The following is a 21,132-nucleotide window of genomic DNA, read 5'->3' as shown; positions in this document are numbered from 1 at the left end:
CCGACAAAGATCACAGAGACAACACCAGAGAAGGAGACAGACCTAACCAGTCTCCCTGAAAAAGAATTCAAAATAAGAATCATAAACATGCTGACAGAGATGCAGAGAAATACGCAAGAGAAATGGGATGAAGTCCGGAAGGAGATCGCAGATGCCAGAAAGGAGATCGCAGAAATGAAACAAACTCTGGAAGGGTTTATAAGCAGAATGGATAGAATGCAAGAGGCCATTGATGGAATTGAAATCAGAGAACAGGAACGCATAGAAGCTGACATAGAGAGAGACAAAAGGATCTCCAGGAATGAAACAATATTAAGAGAACTGTGTGACCAATCCAAAAGGAACAATATCCGTATTATAGGGGTCCCAGAAGAAGAAGAGAGAGGAAAAGAGATGGAAAGTATCTTAGAAGAAATAATTGCTGAAAACTTCCCCACACTGGGGGAGGAAGTAATCGAACAGACCACGGAAATACACAGAACCCCCAACAGAAAGGATCCAAGAAGGGCAACACCAAGACAAATAATAATTAAAATGGCAAAGATCAAGGACAAGGAAAGAGTGTTAAAGGCAGCTAGAGAGAAAAAGGTCACCTATAAAGGGAAACCCATCAGGCTAACGTCAGATTTCTCAACAGAAACCCTACAGGCCAGAAGAGAATGGCATGATATATTTAACACAATGAAACAGAAGGGCCTTGAACAAAGGATACTGTATCCCGCACGACTTTCATTCAAATATGACACTGGGATTAAACAATTCCCAGACAAACAAAAGCTGAGGGAATTTGCTTTCCACAAACCACCTCTACAGAACATCTTACAGGGACTGCTCTAGATGGGAGCACTCCTAGAAAGAGCACAGCACAAAACACCCAACATATGAAGAATTGAGGAGGAGGAACAAGAAGGGAGAGAAGAAAAGAATCTCCAGATAGTGTATATAACAGCTCAATAAGCGAGCTAAGTTAGGCAGTAAGATACTAAAGAGGCTAACCTTGAACCTTTGGTAACCACGAATTTAAAGCCTGCAAAGGCAACAAGTACATATCTTTCAATAGTCACCCTAAATGTTAATGGGTTGAATGCACCAATCAAAAGACACAGAGTAACAGAATGGATAAAAAAGCAAGACCCATCTATATGCTGCTTACAAGAAACTCACCTCAAACCCAAAGACATGTACAGACTAAAAGTCAAGGGATGGAAAAACATATTTCAAGCAAACAACAGTGAGAAGAAAGCAGGGGTTGCAGTACTAATATCAGACAAAATAGACTTCAAAACAAAGAAAGTAACAAGAGATAAAGAAGGACACTACATAATGATAAAGGGCTCAGTCAAACAAGAGGATATAACCATTCTAAATATATATGCACCCAACACAGGAGCACCAGCATATGTGAAACAAATACTAACAGAACTAAAGGGGGATATAGACTGCAATGCATTCATCCTAGGAGACTTCAACACACCACTCACCCCAAAGGATAGATCCACTGGGCAGAAAATAAGTAAGGACACGGAAGCACTGAACATCACAGTAGAGCAGATGGACCTAATAGACATCTATAGAACTCTACATCCAAAAGCAGCGGGATATACATTCTTCTCAAGTGCACATGGAACATTCTCCAGAATAGACCACATACTAGGCCACAAAAAGAGCCTCAGAAAATTCCAAAAGATTGAAATCCTACCAACCAACTTTTCAGACCACAAAGGCATAAAACTAGAAATAAACTGTACAAAGCAAAGAGGCTCACAAACACATGGAGGCTTAACAACACGCTCCTAAATAATCAATGCATCAATGACCAAATCAAAATGGAGATCCAGCAATATATGGAAACAAATGACAACAACAACAATAAGCCCCAACTTCTGTGGGACACAGCAAAAGCAGTCTTAAGAGGAAAGTATATAGCAATCCAAGCATATTTAAAAAAGGAAGAGCAATCCCAAATGAATGGTCTAATGTCACAATTATCGAAATTGGAAAAAGAAGAACAGATGAGGCCTAAGGTCAGCAGAAGGAGGAACATAATAAAGATCAGAGAAGAAATAAATAAAATTGAGAAGAATAAATCAATAGCAAAAATCAATGAAACCAAGAGCTGGTTCTTCGAGAAAATAAACAAAATAGATAAGCCTCTAGCCAGACTTATTAAGAAGAAAAGAGAGTCAACACAAATCAACAGTATCAGAAAAGAGAAAGGAAAAATCACGACGGACCCCACGGAAATGCAAAGAATTATTGCAGAATACTATGAAAACCTATATGCTAACAAGCTGGGAAACCTAGGAGAAATGGACAACTTCCTAGAAAAATATAACCTTCCAAGATTGACCCAGGAAGAAACAGAAAATCTAAACAGACCAATTACCAGCAACGAAATTGAAGCGGTAATCAAAAAACTACCAAAGAACAAAACCCCCGGGAAAGATGGATTTACCTCGGAATTTTATCAGACATACAGGGAAGACATAATACCCATTCTCCTTAAAGTTTTCCAAAAAATAGAGGAGGAGGGGATACTCCCAAACTCATTCTATGAAGCTAACATCACCCTAATACCAAAACCAGGCAAAGACCCCACCAAAAAAGAAAACTACAGACCAATATCCCTGATGAACGTAGATGCAAAAATACTCAAGAAAATATTAGCAAACCGAATTCAAAAATACATCAAAAGGATCATACACCATGACCAAGTGGGATTCATCCCAGGGATGCAAGGATGGTACAACATTCGAAAGTCCATCAACATCATCCACCACATCAACAAAAAGAAAGACAAAAACCACATGATCATCTCCATAGATGCTGAAAAAGCATTTGACAAAGTTCAACATCCATTCATGTTAAAAACTCTCAGCAAAATGGGAATAGAGGGCAAGTACCTCAATATAATAAAGGCCATCTATGATAAACCCACAGCCAACATTATATTGAACAGCGAGAAGCTGAAAGCATTTCCTCTGAGATCAGGAACTAGACAGGGATGCCCACTCTCTACACTGTTATTTAACATAGTACTGGAGGTCCTAGCCACGGCAATCAGACAAAATAAAGAAATACAAGGAATCCAGATTGGTAAAGAAGAAGTTAAACTGTCACTATTTGCAGATGACATGATACTGTACATAAAAAACCCTAAAGACTCCACCCCAAAACTACTAGAACTGATATCGGAATACAGCAAAGTTGCAGGATACAAAATCAACACACAGAAATCTGTGGCTTTCCTATATACTAACAATGAACCAACAGAAAGAGAAATCAGGAAAACAACTCCATTCACAATTGCATCCAAAAAAATAAAATACCTAGGAATAAACCTAACCAAAGAAGTAAAAGACTTATACTCTGAAAACTACAAGTCACTCTTAAGAGAAATTAAAGGGGACACTAACAGATGGAAACTCATCCCATGCTCGTGGCTAGGAAGAATTAATATCGTCAAAATGGCCATCCTGCCCAAAGCAATATACAGATTTGATGCAATCCCTATGAAACTACCAGCAACATTCTTCAATGAACTGGAACAAATAATTCAAAAATTCATATGGAAACACCAAAGACCCCGAATAGCCAAAGCAATCCTGAGAAAGAAGAATAAAGTAGGGGGGATCTCACTCCCCAACTTCAAGCTCTACTATAAAGCCATAGTAATCAAGACAATTTGGTACTGGCACAAGAGCAGAGCCACAGACCAATGGAACAGACTAGAGAATCCAGACATTAACCCAGACATATATGGTCAATTAATATTTGATAAAGGAGCCATGGACATACAATGGCGAAATGACAGTCTCTTCAACAGGTGGTACTGGCAAAACTGGACAGCTACATGTAGGAGAATGAAACTGGACCATTGTCTAACCCCACATACAAAAGTAAACTCAAAATGGATCAAAGACCTGAATGTAAGCCATGAAACCATTAAACTCTTGGAAAAATACATAGTCGAAAACCTCTTAGACATAAACATGAGTGACCTCTTCTTGAACATATCTGCCCGGGCAAGGAAAACAACAGCAAAAATGAGTAAGTGGGACTATATTAAGATGAAAAGCTTCTGTACAGCAAAAGACACCATCAATAGAACAAGAAGGATCCCTACAGTATGGGAGAATATATTTGAAAATGACACATCCGATAAAGGCTTGACGTCCAGAATATATAAGGAGCTCACATGCCTCAACAAACAAAAAACAAATAACCCAATTAAAAAATGGGCAGAGGAACTGAACAGACAGTTCTCCAAAAAAGAAATACAGATGGCCAACAGACACATGAAAAGATGCTCCACATCGCTAATTATCAGAGAGATGCAAATTAAAACTACAATGAGGTATCACCTAACACCAGTAAGGATGGCTGCCATCCAAAAGAGAAACAACAACAAATGTTGGCGAGGCTGTGGAGAAAGGGGAACCCTCCTACACTGCTGGTGGGAATGTAAGTTAGTTCAACCATTGTGGAAAGCAGTATGGAGGTATATCAAAATGCTCAAAACAGACTTACAATTTGACCCAGGAATTGCACTCCTAGGAATTTACCTAAGAACGCAGCAATCAAGTTTGAGAAAGACAGATGCACCCCTGTCTTTATTGCAGCACTATTTACAATAGCCAAGAATTGGAAGCAACCTAAATGTCCATCGATAGATGAATGGATAAAGAAGATGTGGTACATATACACAATGGAATACTACTCAGCCATAAGAAAAGGGCAAATCCAATCATTTGCAGCAACATGGATGGAACTGGAGGGTATTATGCTCAGTGAAACAAGCCAAGCAGAGAAAGAGAAATACCAAATGATTTCACTTATCTGTGGAATATAAGAACAAAGGAAAAACTGAAGGAACAAAACAGCAGCAGAATCACAGAACTCAAGAATGGACTAACAGGTACCAAAGGGAAAGGGACTGGGGAGGATGGGTGGGTAGGGAGGGATAAGGGGGGGAGAAGTAGGGGGGTATTAAGATTAACATGCATGGGGGGGTAGGAGAAAAGGGAGGACTGTACAACACAGAGAAGGCAAGTAGTGATTCTTCAACATTTTGCTATGCTGATGGACAGTGACTGTAAAGGGGTTTATAGGGGAGACCTGGTATAGGGGAGAGCCTAGTTAACATAATATTCGTCATGTAAGTGTAGATTAGTGATACCAAAAACAAAGCAAAAAAAAAAAAAGGGGCAGTTCCTGTGTGGTAACCTCCAACGAATTCTACACAAGGGTATAAAGGGCATATAAAAGTGTAGGCAAAGGGTCTGTTTGTGTTTATACAAAGGATCAAAGCCTAATTGGGCTACCCCGAAAATGAACTAAGATACGATATGAAAAAGAACTTCCAACATCTGCACTCTCTGGAAGACTCATGCCAGAAGATGATCATCAAAAAACACCAACAAAGATCCACGCACTGCTACAGCTGTAGATGCACCCATCCCACCAGCTCCTGGACTTGCCATGGGAATGAGGAAGGAGATATCTAAGCTGGCCTGTGCATACAGTAAAACAACAAATTTGACTGGATCTATACTGTTGGAACTCAACCAAGAATTTGGAGAAGTGCAAATTGTAGCGCTCCAAACTCTTACAACTACAGACTATTTACTGTTAAAAGAACATATGGCATGTGAACAGTCCCAGGAATGGGTTGTTTTAATTTGTCTGATTTCTCTCAGACTGTTCAAGTTCAGTTGGACAATATCCACCATATCATAGATAAGTTTTCACAAATGCCTAAGGTGCCTTAATGGTTTTCTTGGTTTCACTGGAGATGGCTGGTAATTACAGATATGCTTTGGTTATGTAACTATACTCCTATTATGTTAATGTGTGTGCGCAATTTAAGTAGTAGCTTAAAACCTATATAGGCTGAAGTTACTCTACAAGAAGATATGTCAAAGAAATAATCAATCTTCCCACGTTTTCTTCCGCCTGCTACTTCTATAGCTTTTCTTCTTCCTTCCTAACTACAACCCTTAAATAGAATTCGTGCCTCATATCAAATTTACCGAGTATCATAACTCCTCCAAGTGGTAAAGATACCTCAAGACAAATGCTGGGCATAGAAGCCACAGGGCATAAATATGCAAAGAAGTAAAAAGCTAACCTTTTCAAACAATAAGGCTTCCCTCTCACTTACCAACTTCACATTTCCCTGTATGGCCCCGGAAGATGACTGGTTAGCCAGAGACGGGTAAGATTCCTCAAGGGAGGAACAACCTAAGACAGGCACAGTCGCAGGGGGGCCATCAGGTGAGAAATTGGGGATCAACAGAGGTGAGGCTTAGAACCTCACCCCCCCTGTTCTGAGAGAAATCTTCTGCATACGTGGATGTTTTATTGCCCTTGTCTAGCTTGGATTAACACATAGTCTACAGGCACACACCTGATCATCTACATTTGCTCTCTTACAGCACTAAACTATGTTTTCTACCTTTATCTTGTATCTACCTACCACTTCAGCATTTTATTAAAAATAATAATAATAAAGAGAGAAATGTGGTATCCACATATAAATCAAGTATAAAAACCAAAAGAGTATTCATATTTGAACTGACTGTTTATAGTTCATAATGCATGAGCAAAACCGAAAGTTTCTGTGATGACTCCCCTTGTACTGTTCACTATGTAACTTATTCATTATGTAAGAATTTGTTCTACATGTAAGAACTTGTTTGTTATGCCTCAGAAGATTGGAGACTGACGAAAATTAGGCTTGGGGTGGATTAATGATTGTGCATTGAGCATTGACTCCCCTATACAGAATTTTATTGTCGTTAACAACCATTTGATCAATAAATATGAGAGATGCCCTCACAAAAAAAAAAAAAAAAAAAAGGACAGACTTCCAATGGTAAAATAAATAAGTAACCGGGATGTAATGTATAGCATAAGGAATATAGTCAAGATATTGTAACAGCTTGGTAGGGTGATAGTTGGAACCTAGAATTATGTATATAAATGTTCTACCACTGTGTTGTACACTTGAAACTAATGTAATGTAATACTGTGCGTCAACTACCCTTCAATAAAAAATAATTATTTAAAAAAATAATAATAATAATAATAATAATATGGATAATGGCTGAACCACTGTGTTGTGCATTTGAAATCAACATAAGATTGTATATTAGCGATACTTCAATAAAAAATATTTAACCTTTGCACTTTTCCTCAAGAATGAATCACTTCCTCTGTAGCATGCTCAAGTAATGCTGGTAATAAGACACCTCAGGAATCAGGAAATACTGTCCTGTGATCGTCAACAGAACAAAAAGGCATCCTACAGTATGGGAGAATATATTTGTAAATGACATATCTGACAAGGGGTTAACATCCAAAATAAATAAAGAACTCACACCTCAACACCCAAAAAGCAAATAACCCGATTGAAAAATGGGCAGAGAATATGAAGAGACAGTTCTCCAAAGGAGAAATTCAGATGGCCAGCAGACACATGAAAAGATGCTCCACATCACTAATCCTCAGGGAAATGCAAATTAAAACCACAATGAGATATCACCTCACACCAGTAAGGATGGCCAGCATCAAAAAAACTACTAAAAACAACAAATGCTGGCGAGGATGTGGAGAAAGGCGAACCCTCCTTCACTGCTGGTGGAATGTAAGCTAGTTCAACCATTGTGGAAAGCAGTATGGAGGTTCCTCAAAAAACTCAAAATAGAAATACCATTTGACCCGGGAATCCCTCTCCTTGGAATTTACCCAAAGAATATAACTTATCAGATTCAAAAAGACATATGTACCCCTATGTTCACTGCAGCACTTTTTACAATAGCCAAGATATGGAAGCAACCTAAGTGTCCATCAGTAGATGAATGGATAAAGAAGAAGTGGTACATATACACAATGGAATACTATTCAGCCATAAGAAAGAAACAAATCCTACCATTTGCAACAACATGGATGGAGCTGGAGGATATTATGGTCCGTGAAATAAGCCAAGCGGAGAAACACAACTGCCAAATGATTTCCCTTATTTGTGGAGTATAACAATGAAGCAAAACTGAAGGAACAAAATGGCAGCAGACTCAAAGACTCGACTCCAAGAATGAACTAGTGGTTACCAAAGGGGAGGAGTGTGGGAGGGCAGGTGGGGAGAGAGGGAGAAGGGGATTGAGGGGTATTATGTTTAGTACACATGGTGTGGGGGATCGTGGGCAAAACAGTGTAGCACAGAGAAGGCACATAGTGAATCTGTGGCATCTTACTATACTGATGGACAGTGACTGCACTGGGGTATGGGTGGGGACTTGATAATATGGGTAAATGTAGTAACCACATTGTTTTTTCATGTGATACCTTCATAAGAATGTGTATCCATAATACCTTAATAAAAAATAAAATAAATAAATAAAAAAGAAATACAGTCCTGTGCACATTGAATAATGCCCTTCCTTCCAAACAAAATGTATTCACTGAACATATTTTTATTGGAGAACTTAACTATTTCCAGTTACTATGCTAGGGGCTGGGCACCAAGAGGAAGAAAATCAGACACAGTGCCCTGCATTCCCAAAGCTTCTCATCTAGTGGAGCACATAGACAACAGACAACTGAATATGGTGGGACACTATGATTAAGTGGGATCCCCTATCCTTTGTTCGCTAAGACAGGGGATGGCAATCTTTTTCATTAAGAGCCAAAGAGTAAATAAAATGAAGTAAATAATCATTTTTTACTTTATGGACCGGATCATCTCAGTCACAATTCTGCCTGGAAGCAGCACAGACACTAAGTAGATGAATGCTTGTGGCTGTGTTCCAATAAAATTTCATTAGAAAAATGGAAGCAGGACATAGTTTGCTGACCTCTGCTCTGAGTGATCATAACTTACTTGATATTTGCTGCATAATTTACACATTAATTCAAATTGGGAGACGAAGATCTTTCAGGGAACCATCTTTCTAGAAATAATATGCCATTATGAATAGGAGTAAGAGATTCTGCATCACAACCATGGAGACCTGAGTAGAAATCCCAGCTCTGCCATGTATTAGCCCTGGAACATTGAGGAAGTTATTGCCTTTTCTTGAGCCTTCTCTTCATCTGTAAAATGAGGGAACTCTCATTCACTACTCATAGTCATTTCAGGAATCAAAAACAGAATAATGAACACAAAGGGCCTAACAAATCCCCTGGGCCACAGGAGCTGCTGGATATGAATCACTAACAAACGCTAAGAAAGTCAGGCCTGTGGTCAGCCAATTAATCAAATAGGGCATAAAATACCCAGGTCTCCACTGTGGAAAGCAGTATGGAGGTTCCTCAAAATGCTTAAAATAGAAATACCATTCAACCCAGGAATTCCACTTCTAGGAACTTACCCTAAGAATGCAGCAGCACAGTTTGAAAAAGACAGATGCACCCCTATGTTTATTGCAGCACTAGTCACAATAGCCAAGAAATGGAAGCAACCTAAGTGTCCATCAGTAGATGAATGGATAAAGATGATGCGGTACATATACACAATGGAATATTATTCAGCCATAAGAAGACAAATCCTACCATTTGCAACAACATGGATGGAGCTAGAGGGTATTATGCTCAGTGAAATATGACAGGTGGAGAGAGACATCAGCTCAAATGACTTCACAAGCATTCCCAGCAACTGCCTGTGTGTCTCCTACCTTTGCCAGAACATCTGCATCTCCTCCCAGTCAAAATGATTTCAAGTACCAAATGATTTCACTCATACGTGGGGTATAAGAACAAAGAAAAAACTGAAGGAACAAAACAGCAGCAGAATCACAGAACCCAAGAATGGACTAACAGTTACCAAAGGGAAAGGGACTGGGGAGGATGGTTGGGAAGTGAGGGATAAGGGGAGGGGAAAAAGGAAGGGGACATTACAATTAGCATGTGTAGTCGGGGGCGGGCACAGGGAGGGCTGTACAACACAGAGAAGATGAGTAGGGATTCTGCAGCATCTTACTACGCTGATGGACAGTGACTGTAATGGGGTTTGCCGGGGGGGACTTGGTGAAGCAGGGAGCCTAGTAAACATAATGTTCTTCATGTAGATTAATGATACCAAAATAAAATAAAATAAAATGAAGTGCTACAGGCTTTGCTCATGACTGGTTAAGTGTCACAAAAGAACAAGGGCCTCAAAGTACAGAGAAGGGAACTGGCCCTGTGGAGTGGGTGCAGCAAGAGGGTGGGGAACATAGTCAGTCTCCAGGATGTTCCCCCTCTCCTCTCCTCCCCTCCCCTCCCCTCCCCTCCCCTCCCCGCCCAGGAATGTTCCTCCAGCCTCTCCAGGGCCGCACAGCATGACATCAGCTCAAATGACTTCACAAAAGCATTCCCAGCAACTGCCTGTGTGTTTCCTACCTTTGCCAGAACATCTGCATCTCCTCCCAGTCAAAATTATAAGCTTATGCAATTATGTTGGCCTTTCCTGGGTCATGAAGGTCAAGAGCAATTTTTAGGACTTTTACTACAGATGCATTTTCCTGCTTCAAACAAATTCTACATGGGCATCAATTTAATAGCTATATAACTTTCCATCCTACTGATGCACTCCATTTTCTAACCATCTCCCAATTGTTGGGCATATACATTTCTGAGTATTCATCATTATAAATTACCCTGAAAATAACTTTAGGCAGAAAGATATTTCAAGTAATTTCCTCAGACTATATTACTAGACAGAGAATTAGGGGAAGCTGGAAATGCTTCCAACAATAGTCACTTAATGGGTGGTCTGCACATCACCCAGATTTACTCACTGCACCACTTGGCTAAGGAGGCAGTTATAGAAGCTGTTCATCTCTGGCCACCTTTTTGGTCTTAACACTAAATGGTTTTAGAAGCAACATATTAGCTACTGTCGGAATCCGAGGCAATCTCCTTTCTCCCTCCAAAGCGCATCTGGCACTGCACGGAAAAAGAAGCCGCTGAGATCAGCTGCTGGGATGGGACACTCAAATGTCACAAGGCCTTCAGGGTCACAGAGGACAAAGGGCCAGAAACTCTTGGTGCCGAGTCAAGGCTCCCCATGCCCTGGGTGTCAACCCAGGATGTAAGACAGTGAACACCCCAGTCTTCCAGCTGCCACTTAAAGGAAGCCTTTACTTCCCACTTGCATGGAAGGGAGCCTTGTGGGAAAATTCTAAGAGGAAAACAGAACCACACAGCCTTCTACAGATTATCTAGGAATCATCTGCAGGAAGCGCCCTCTATCTGTCAGCAGCTGACTGTCTAGAACACTGCTCCTAATAGGCGATCATTAAATCTTTGAGATCTGTGATGATGGGTCCCTCTTGACAGGGCCCCGAAGTTGTTATGACTGGCTATAAAATTATGACAGCATCAATCAAACTTCAAACAAGTCATCTGGTAGTGGGGCACAATTTGCCCAGGATGGGTACAAACAAAAGCAAACTATTCTTCTTTAAAATTGTGACAAAATAAAGATAACATAAAATTTACCATTTTTACCATTTTTAGTTATACAATTCAATTCATAATGTTGTGCAACCACCGCCCCTATCCACTACTCCCTGATAAAGGTATAGAATCTCCACTGGGAGTAGCAGGCTTGCAAGATTCCAGAACTTATTATTATTTTCTTATATGCAAATTGTATCTCAAAGCTGATTTTTTTAAGGCATGTATACAACACTTTCACAATCCCAATTCAACTAAAGTAATAACAATAGCAGCTCTGGACTATTTACTTTTATTTATTTACGTTCAACTGCTACACTTAAAGTGGTTTAACTTGCCTATTTATCTTCTTGTTAGATTTTCCATCTCTGGAGAAAAGAAGAAACTACTAATGTGAGCTCCATATTTACTGTGAACCAGGTGCCAGCCAGGCCCTTTTCATACTTTAACAAATGCAATTCCCTTAACAGCCCTATGGAGATCAGTGACCCGGTTTCAGGGAAGAGAGATGCTCAGAGAGGCTAACAGGGCTGCCCCAGCACACACAGCGGTGAAGAGCTGAAGGTGGCATTCAACCCCAGCTATATCTAAGCCTGTGTCCTTCTGGCACACCAGGACACCTCAAGGCTCAGGCAGATGCTAAATTCTCTGGGCTCGCTTCAATACTTAACACACACCTCTGTTCAAGTATTTCTCTCCTTATATTGGTGGGTACGTGCATACAGTTGTGAGTTGCCCCTTCCAAAATGTGAGCAACGAAGAATTCCCAAGGTTGCATGGCAGTTCTGCTACTTATTAACTATAACACTTTGAGCAAGTCACTGGGCCTTCCTGAGCGTCAGCTTCTTCATCTGTAAGATGCAAATAACTGCAGGAACTATCTCAGAGGGTGGCTGGAAGGATGAACTGTAAAGCTCTTAGCAGAGCCTAGGATACGATGAATGTGCAATAAGCAATGCATGTTTGTATACAATGTGAATAAAAGCATAACATTACAGGTCTATTTATTTATACATGCCAGAGGGATTACACAATTAATGATTCTCATGAGTTCAGATGGCGAGTGCACAAAATGTTTTCTTGAGATTTTTAGTTGTGGAAATGAATAAATAATTCTTAGGAGAGAACCATCTTCTCATTGGTATCCCATCAGTAGCCTGATCTTCATATCAATGTGTTTTGGGTGGGTAATTTTTATATAGTAAACAGAGTGTTTATATATAAAACAGAGTATTTTATAGAGAATACAAAGTTCTATGGGTCAAATGCTTCGGGAACACTGCCCCAAGTGGGGCATAATTGTGAATCTTAAATAAATAGCTTCCAGGTTCTAAAAAAAAGCGACGCGTGTCTGGTACATTCAGGCAAGAAAACTGATGCCAGCCTTGTGTCAAAGCTCGCTTCCATGCCCACGAAAAGCCAGGCTTCACAAAAAGCTTCAGCCAATCAGAGCAGACCCCACGTTGGAGGAGCCATATGATCCTGGCCATGGCCTCACTCCTCCTCGTCCCTCTTCTCATGCTCAAGGGGCCCTAACTCCGACCACAACCTCAGCACCTGTAAGAGTTGCGCTAAAACACAACTGCTTGGAAATAAAACTTTGAAGCCCTCTGCAATGCCCTTCTCAAAGGAACGTCACTGCAGACAGGGTCCTCCAGAGGGCTTTAGAAAGTCAGGACACAGAAGTTCCTCTGTCCCTACTTCTCATTGCCTTCCCTGCCGTATCATTTCCTGGGGAAAACTATTAGCCTCACTGCTCTCAGATCCAAAGTGGGAGTAAGTGTGTGTATACAGAAGCACAGAAGTGACTTCTAAATTAACTATGTGCCACTATCGCTGGACCTCAAAGCCAAATGTGCACTTTGTCCTCTTACCTGTTTCACTGCGTCCAGCAGTCGCTCCAGCAGAAATTGTCTTTTCACGTCATTGTTCTGTGATCCTAAAATGCAACAAGACTTGATTAGCTCTGTTTGACATTAGCTTTCTGTTAAGACTTTCTGCCACATAGTATATTGCACTCCCCAAAAAGCAACAGCCTCCCTCTGAAAAAAAGCCAGTGACAAGGACTCTTCCCCAGACTCGAAGAATGTGCCTGGAATGGTCTAACTCAGAGTTTTGCAACCTTGGTGCTACTGACATTCCAGCCAGATAATTTTCTGAGGTAGAGGCCCCTGTGAAGTGCAGGAAGTGGAGCAGCCTCCCTGGCCTCTAACCACTATTTGCCATCAGCACACGTGCACATCCTCTAGTTGTGGCAATAGAAATGTCTCCAGATACTGCCAAATGTCCTCTAGGAGACACAACTACCCCCAGAAGAGAACCAATAGGCTGACTTAAAATGCAGGCTTCCTAGTATGGCAGGCAGCCTGGCTGACTTCACCATCATCTCCAGCATGTTTGCCCACACCACCTTCCATAACACAAGCTGAAAGCCCCAATTACTCCTCTTCTCAGCCTCTCTGCTGAGACTGACCTTAAGGAGTTCTGGCTAATGAGAAGTAAGCAGAAGTACTTAATGAAACTGGGAGGGTTCCAGGAAAATTATACCAGCCTGATAAAAGAACAGATGTTAATGTCTTCATTCCTCTTCCATCCTTCATGCCTCAATCATAAACATACTGGGTGGAGCGGAGGCAGCATCTTGTTACAGGAAGCAACAAGCCTGGAGGTCCCGGCCAAGAGAATCAAAGACACCAGCCCTGCTGTCATTTCGCTGCTGAGCCAAAGCTAGAAATCTCCTACCTTTCACACAACAAATAATCCCATTTGTTCAAACCACTGTATATTGGGCTGTTATTTACAGCCAAAAGCATTTCCAACTGATAACATGTGTTTTAGGGTTTCTGGACCCAATATCAACATGAGGGGCAGGCAGGCAAGAGGGAGGTGCTCCCATACACACACCTCACTACCAAGCGATTCTCAGACACCAGCCAGGGTGGGTGTCTGAGACTTCAACTCAATTCTGACACTATCTACCCGGAGACAGTATCAGGTTCCACAGGCTGAAGGCTCAGTCCTACAAAGCCTGCAAGCCATGCCCTACTTCAGACACCGGTCCCAAGCCCCAGGCTGCTACCAATGCTTCTGACCAATAGCCACAGATCGCAGGTTCCAACGGCCTCCTCCTTGGGTTTGAGTAATTTGCTAGAGTGGCTCACAGACGATATGGAAACACTTACTTACATTTACCAGTTTACTGAAGGATGTGATAAAGGATACAGACCAACAGCCAGAAAAAGAGAATACACAGGGTGAGGTTGCAAACAAAGGAGCTTCATCCTCATGGAGCTTGCGGCCCAGCTCAGAAGGGTTCTGGTTCCCCAAGCGTGGAAGCTCTCAGGAAAAGAACCAAAAGCTGTCCTCCTGGTTTTTATGAAGGCTTCATTACATAACCGTGATTGACTAAGTCATTGGCCACTTGACTCTCCTCGCCCTGCAGGTCCAGGGGTGGGCCTGAGAGTTCCAACCCTCTAATCTCATGGTTGGTCCTCCTGGCAACCAGCCCCCCACCTCTGGTGCTTTCCCAGAGCCCTTAGGTGGGGTGAAAAGTTACCTTCATTAATAACCAGAAACCCACTTCTTCTTTATGGCTCTGAACCATTTTCAAGAACTGTGGATGAAGACCAAATATAGCTGAGAAATATATTCTGGCCATCTGAATGATCATGGGTCATTAATCATACCACAGAACGGCATACACCAAACTTCCATTTAAGAGGGCCTAGGGCAGGGTCACTTCAAAACACCAAGCAAACCACTGTCTGAGCCCATCTGAGACTCCGCAAGAGGCCCAGGACTCCAATCAACAGCGACATACTATGATGCACCAGACAGAGAATACAATTTGAAGAGATTCAAATTCAGAGTTACAAGAGCACATGCTCCTTACCACAAGCCTTGTTTTGCCACCAAGCCACTGCTCTCTCGGGCAATTCAACATGGGCTTCACCCGGAAGTACCACCAGGGCATCAGCTCAGAGATGGTCAGTGACTCACTCATTCAAGTTATGCCAAGGCCACTGGGTTGGTAACAACTGTGACTGTGCATTGAGCACTGCCTGCATGCCAGGCACTAAGCTGAGTATTGCGCACACACTACAATCTGCGATTTCCACACACACCGTATAAGCCAGGTATTAGGATCCCCAAACTGCACATGGAAACTGAAGCTCAGACCTCTCTGTAAATGCAAGCAATGGTGTGCATTGACCCATTCAGTATTTACTTCACTTCTACCCTGTGCCAGGCAACATTCAAAGTGCTGGGGACATAGTAGTTAAATGATATAAAAGAGCCATCTTCTCATGGAAAGAAAATTCTATTAGGAAGAAACAAACAGTACCTAAGTAAACTAATAAATGAGATGATATTATAGTCCTGTCTCTAAATAAAAGCCTCTGCCATGCTCTCCTACCTTGTTCGCAAAGCTCATTCTTCGGCTCCGTGAACAAGAACCCCGACATCATTTTTGGGGGCTCATCCAGGATTACTTCGGAGGTGAGTATCGGCATCCAAGCCTGCTTTTTCTTTCACTGTCCTTACACAAGGAAGCCGTCTATGGCACTCAAAATCGGGCACTCATCAGCCACTTAAATGGGACTAACCCGGCTGCCAATCTCAAAGTCTCGAGTGACAGGCTCCCCTGTGTCTCCCTCAGTGGATCCCCCGTCTCCCTTGGGAGCGGGGAATGTCACCTGAGTGGAGGCCAGGATTCCCCTTCAGAGGCATCTCCTTGGATGCGAGGGACTGAGGAAGGCTGTGGGCAACTGCGAGGGTCTAGGCTGAGGCTGCACTTCTGCGGCTTCTCGGAGGCCCACATGTCTAGAATCAAACCCTGACTGCCCGACTGGGTATCCATGAGGAGTGTCTCTCTCTGTCTCTGTCTCCGTCTCCGACTTCCAGCCTGCTTCTTCAGGCCATCCTGGCCTCTGGGTGAGGCAGAGGCGCTCTTTACTTTCTTTACATGCTCTGTGTGTGCTTCTAACTTCATCAATTTCACAGAACCCAATGCTCACCACTGCAATGTAGGAGATCTATGCTTCACTCTTATTCTTGACTAAATGCTGTACTTTTTAGCTCATAAAAATGTGTCTGGGCACCTGTTAGCCACTTCAAGGATGATTAGCATCAGCTACCATTGTTAAGTATCAAGTGAAAAGTTTCCCGGTGTCTGCCGCTCCTTGATCTCCCACCTCTGGGCAGGAAAGGAAGAAAAATGGTCAAAAGTCCCAAGAACTACTACCAATATAAAACCGGTTTTCTAAATCCTTTTATTTGAAATCTATTCTACTTATTGGGTTCATCATTATCCTCAAAAATTGGGAGGTTTTTGCCAAAATATATAAAGAGCTCACACACCACAACAAACAAAAAGCAAATAAGCCAATTAAAAAATGGGCAGAGGAGCTGAATAGACCCTTCTCCGAAGAAGAAATTCAGATGGTCAACAGACACATGAAAAGATGCTTCACATCACTAATCACCAGGGAAATGCAAATTAAAATCACACTGAGATATCGCCTCAGACCAGTAAGGATCACCACCATCCAAAACACAACAACAAATGTTGACAAGGTTGTGGAGAAAGGGGAACCCTCCTACACTGCTGGTGGGAGTGTAAATTAGTTCAACCATGTGGAAAGCAATATGGAGGTTCCTCAAAAAACTCAAAATAGAAATACCATTTGACCCAGGAATTCCGCTCCTAGGAAGTTACCCTAAGAATGCAGCAGCCCAGTTTGAAAAAGGCATATGCACCCCTATGTTTATTGCCACACTATTTAAAATAGCCAAAAAATGGAAGCAACCTAAGTGTCCATCAGTAGATGAATGGATAAAGAAGATGTGGTACATATACACAATGGAATATTATTCAGCCATAAGACGAAAACAAATCCTACCATTTGCAACAACATGGATGGGGCTAGAGGGTATTATGCTCAGTGAAATAAGCCAGGCGGAGAAAGACAACTATCAAATGATTTCACTCATCTGTGGAGTATAAGAACAAAGAAAAAACTGAAGGAACAAAACAGCAGCAGACTCACAGAACCCAAGAGTAGACTAACAGTTACCAAAGGGAAAGGGACTGGGGAGGATGGCTGTGAAGGGAGGGACAAGGGGGATAAGGGGCATTATGATTAGCACACATAATGTAGGGGGGGCACAGGGAAGGCTGTACAACACAGAGAAGACAAGTAGTGATTCTATAGCATCTTACTATGCTGATGGACAGTGACTGTAATGGGGTATGTGAGGGGGGACTTGGTGATGGGGGGAGTCTAGTAAGCATAATGTTCCTCATGTAATTGTAGATTAATGATACCAAAATAAAATTTTTTTTTTAATTGGGAGTTTTTTTTAACTGGACTCCCTTAGATGAAAATTTATCTTCTGCGATACAGCCTGGCTTTAAATAACTGGTGCTAGAATTGTAATTGCATTTCATTTCCAGCCCCCTGGACTCACACAGTCCCTATCAGTACAGAGCCTTCATCGGCCCTGTTCATCTGCGGCCATCTAAACCTTAACCCAGTTATATAAACTGCTCACCCTTAGAGTGTATTCTTGAAAACTGAGATGCTTTTAATAAAATAAGCTAAAAAGAAAGAAGGCAATTGGATATTAGTAACTCAAATCTTTGTATCAGTTTGTCAGTGTATATGTTTTTATGAAAAGTATTGCTAACTAGTCATTACATCTCAATCTGTATGTTTGTGTGTCACAGTGTGCAAATGAAAGATTTTTCTACCTCCAGATGGTGTTAATAAAAATTGATTTAAAGACAAGCGCTTGTGATAATTGGGCATTCTAAAACTTCCAGAACATTATAATAAAAAAATATTAAGTATTAATGCTAATTTAAGTTGAACTGAAATAGAAGTTTTTTCTCTTAACAGTTTAGTAAATGACAATACTTTATAAGCAAAACTGAAACATTTGTCTTTCTAACTGATCCCTCCAGAATTTAAAAACTCTCAGTGAATATTTTTATATTTTATGGCAGTATGTTTATTTGCATAAGCTCAGTAAGAATCTGCTTTCCTTGTAACAAGACCAATTAAAAACACTGGTTATATTACCAAGGCTTTGACGGGAATGTCATACCTGAGAGACACGTGTGTAAACTCAGATATGAACAGACAGCTTTAAAGAACTAAGATTGACTTTATAGAGCCAACAAAGCCCATTAGAAGAACTGGCCTGGTTGGTATCTTGCTTACAGGGTTCCCAGCAGTCTTACCAGGTGAGTAAAGAAAGTCACTTTCTGGCAAGTGCAAGAACCTCAAAATGTCTTGGAGACCTCAAGAAGAGAGGAATTCACCCAAATCCACAGGTACTGCAAGCAAAACCTGATAGCAAGTGTGGCTTGGCTTTCTGGCCTTGACAGGCCTTTAAAAGTCCAATCTGAAATTCCTTACAAAAAGTTCCAGCAAAGCACATTTAAAAGAGTCTATGTAATCAATTGCTCTTCTTACTGCACTTACACAAATAATCAAGCCAAGTATTAATTATTTTCTTAAATTGGTTACTTCTAATAAAAATGAGGGTGATTTTAGAGAAAATAGTTGTTTCAATAATGCAGCCCTATCTATATTGAATCCTAATATCAGTCAGACATAGACTAGATCCAGAATTCTAGTTTCCCCAAGGTATCTGGCTCTGATTATCAATTAGAGTTTTACTATTTCTAATCCTCATATTCAGCCATACATTCTTTAATCCCCTTGTCAAGTCTGTTCTTCCAGAATGGAAAATCCAACTCCAGATATTGCTACTGAACCTAAAACACAATTTGTTCTATCTTGCCTAGAAGCCATAAAACTACAAATGGTGATGGAAATAGAACCCAGGATGGAAGTGCCCATTTGCTGAGGCCCTCTTGACCGACCACTGATGGAGACCTAGCTGCACCCCTAACTGCACCCCTTCTCAGCATGAAGCAGCCAGAGCAGTCATCGCCCCCTTTCCCCTAGCAGCAGCTAGGGTCTCCATCTGTAGAGGGGGGGATGAGACAGGGACCATGGGCTTAGACAGAGTAGGGTGAGGGCCTCTGGAAAAAAACAAAGCAAGACAATCCATTGTGAGATTTGCTTTGGCCCACTGAGGAGGGGGGCCAGCTTATTCTTCTAACTTTACCCAAGTGCTGCTTTTCTTCTTCCAGCCCTAAACAAATGATTTGTTGCAACTTGGGCAATGTAGCAAGCAAGCCCAGAACTACTGCAAGCCCAAAACAACATAGTAAAAACAGGAAGGATTCCATCTTAAAACCCAATTAGTTAAAAAGTAAGACAATAACTCAGCCCACCTTGGGAGCAAAGCAGGCAGCCTTGAGTGATATGCTCCCAGACCAGGAAGTTGCTATCCTGGGAGGAAATCAGAGCAGTAAAATTCTTGTAAATAACCAGGAAGACTGATAAGAAACTTAGTGTTTCTTCAAAAGTATTTGCGACCACTTAGCAGGTGTACATTCCTAGCCCTTTGTCTCTCAACTGCCTATAAAACCCCTAGACAAGGCACCACCCCCGGGCTCTCTTGTCACTCCTGGCTTGAGCCAGGAGATCTGTCTTTTCGCTTTCTCTCCAAATAAAAGCCTCTGCCATGCTCTCTCATAAAAACAAACAAACAAACAAACAAATGAGATGAGGCGGGGAGGAGGCAAGGAATCCCCATTAGCCAGGACAGTAGGACAGTTGTGGAAGAACTCTCTTCACAGATACATCTGAGCTGAGCCCTTTCTAAAGAGAAGGAGCAACCATGGAAAGATTTGGGAGACCAGCATTTCAGGCAGGGCAGCCAGCCAGGAGAGGCCTGGAAGCAAGAACAAGCTTGGCTTCCGGTCCTGTAGGACCAGAAGGAAGTCTGCTGTAATAAGCAAAAAAAACAAAAAAAGAGGAAGTAAAGAGCCGACAAGCAGGCAGGGGCCAGTCACAAAGAGCCTTGTGGACCATGACAACTGGTTTAGGTTTTGTTCTAATTTGAATACTAATCAGCAAAACTAGGATCCTGACTCCAGACTACACCCCTCAAAAGCCTGCCAAGACCACTACATAGGGTGCCTGCCTCACTCCAGGTCTGGAGAGAAAAGGTCAGTAAACAGTCTACAGACACACAATACAACTGACTTCCCAAATGCTGCCCTTGTTATTTTTTCCTGGAAGAGATCTTGAGAATGGATAGCCTCACATCATCATCATTCCCACTAGACAAGAGGCCATCTTGAAACATCATTAAGGATGATGGGAGACACCATCTGCCCAAGGCCCTCAAACATCTCTCTTGATGCCTGTGTCTATCAATAAATCCTGTTCTTTGCTCAGCAAAAGGTTTAATTTCTACTCTTCTCTAACACAAAAACAGAGAAATCAGGCTTTCTTTCTTCCTTTTTCCAAGTACTGCACCCAACAACTCCACCTGACTTTGGCCAATGAAAATTGGAAACTTGATAAGGTTTTCCCTCCTGAAATGTCTTTGCTATTTTCTGATCATAAATGTAATTCATGTGACTGAATTACCATATGACCTACCAATTCCACTTTTGAGCATATATGCAAAAGAATTGAAAGCAGGGTTTCAAAGAGATATTTATACACCCATGTTCATAGCAGCATTATTCACAGTAACTAAAATGTGGAAGCAACCCAATGTCCATCAAGACATGATTATATAAGCAAAAGAGGTATAGCCATA

General features: G+C 41.6%; 1 pseudogene; it reads right to left on the bottom strand.

Moving 5' to 3' along the window:
• Window positions 1-21,132, bottom strand: part of LOC130679399 (putative protein SNX29P2) — a 55,146-nt pseudogene that overhangs the window by 19,717 nt on the left and 14,297 nt on the right.

This window comes from Manis pentadactyla, chromosome 10, assembly GCF_030020395.1.
Source record: "Manis pentadactyla isolate mManPen7 chromosome 10, mManPen7.hap1, whole genome shotgun sequence".
Classification (NCBI taxonomy): domain Eukaryota; kingdom Metazoa; phylum Chordata; class Mammalia; order Pholidota; family Manidae; genus Manis; species Manis pentadactyla.
Note: the sequence above shows the minus strand (reverse complement) of the source record. Positions and strands in the feature narration are given on the sequence as shown.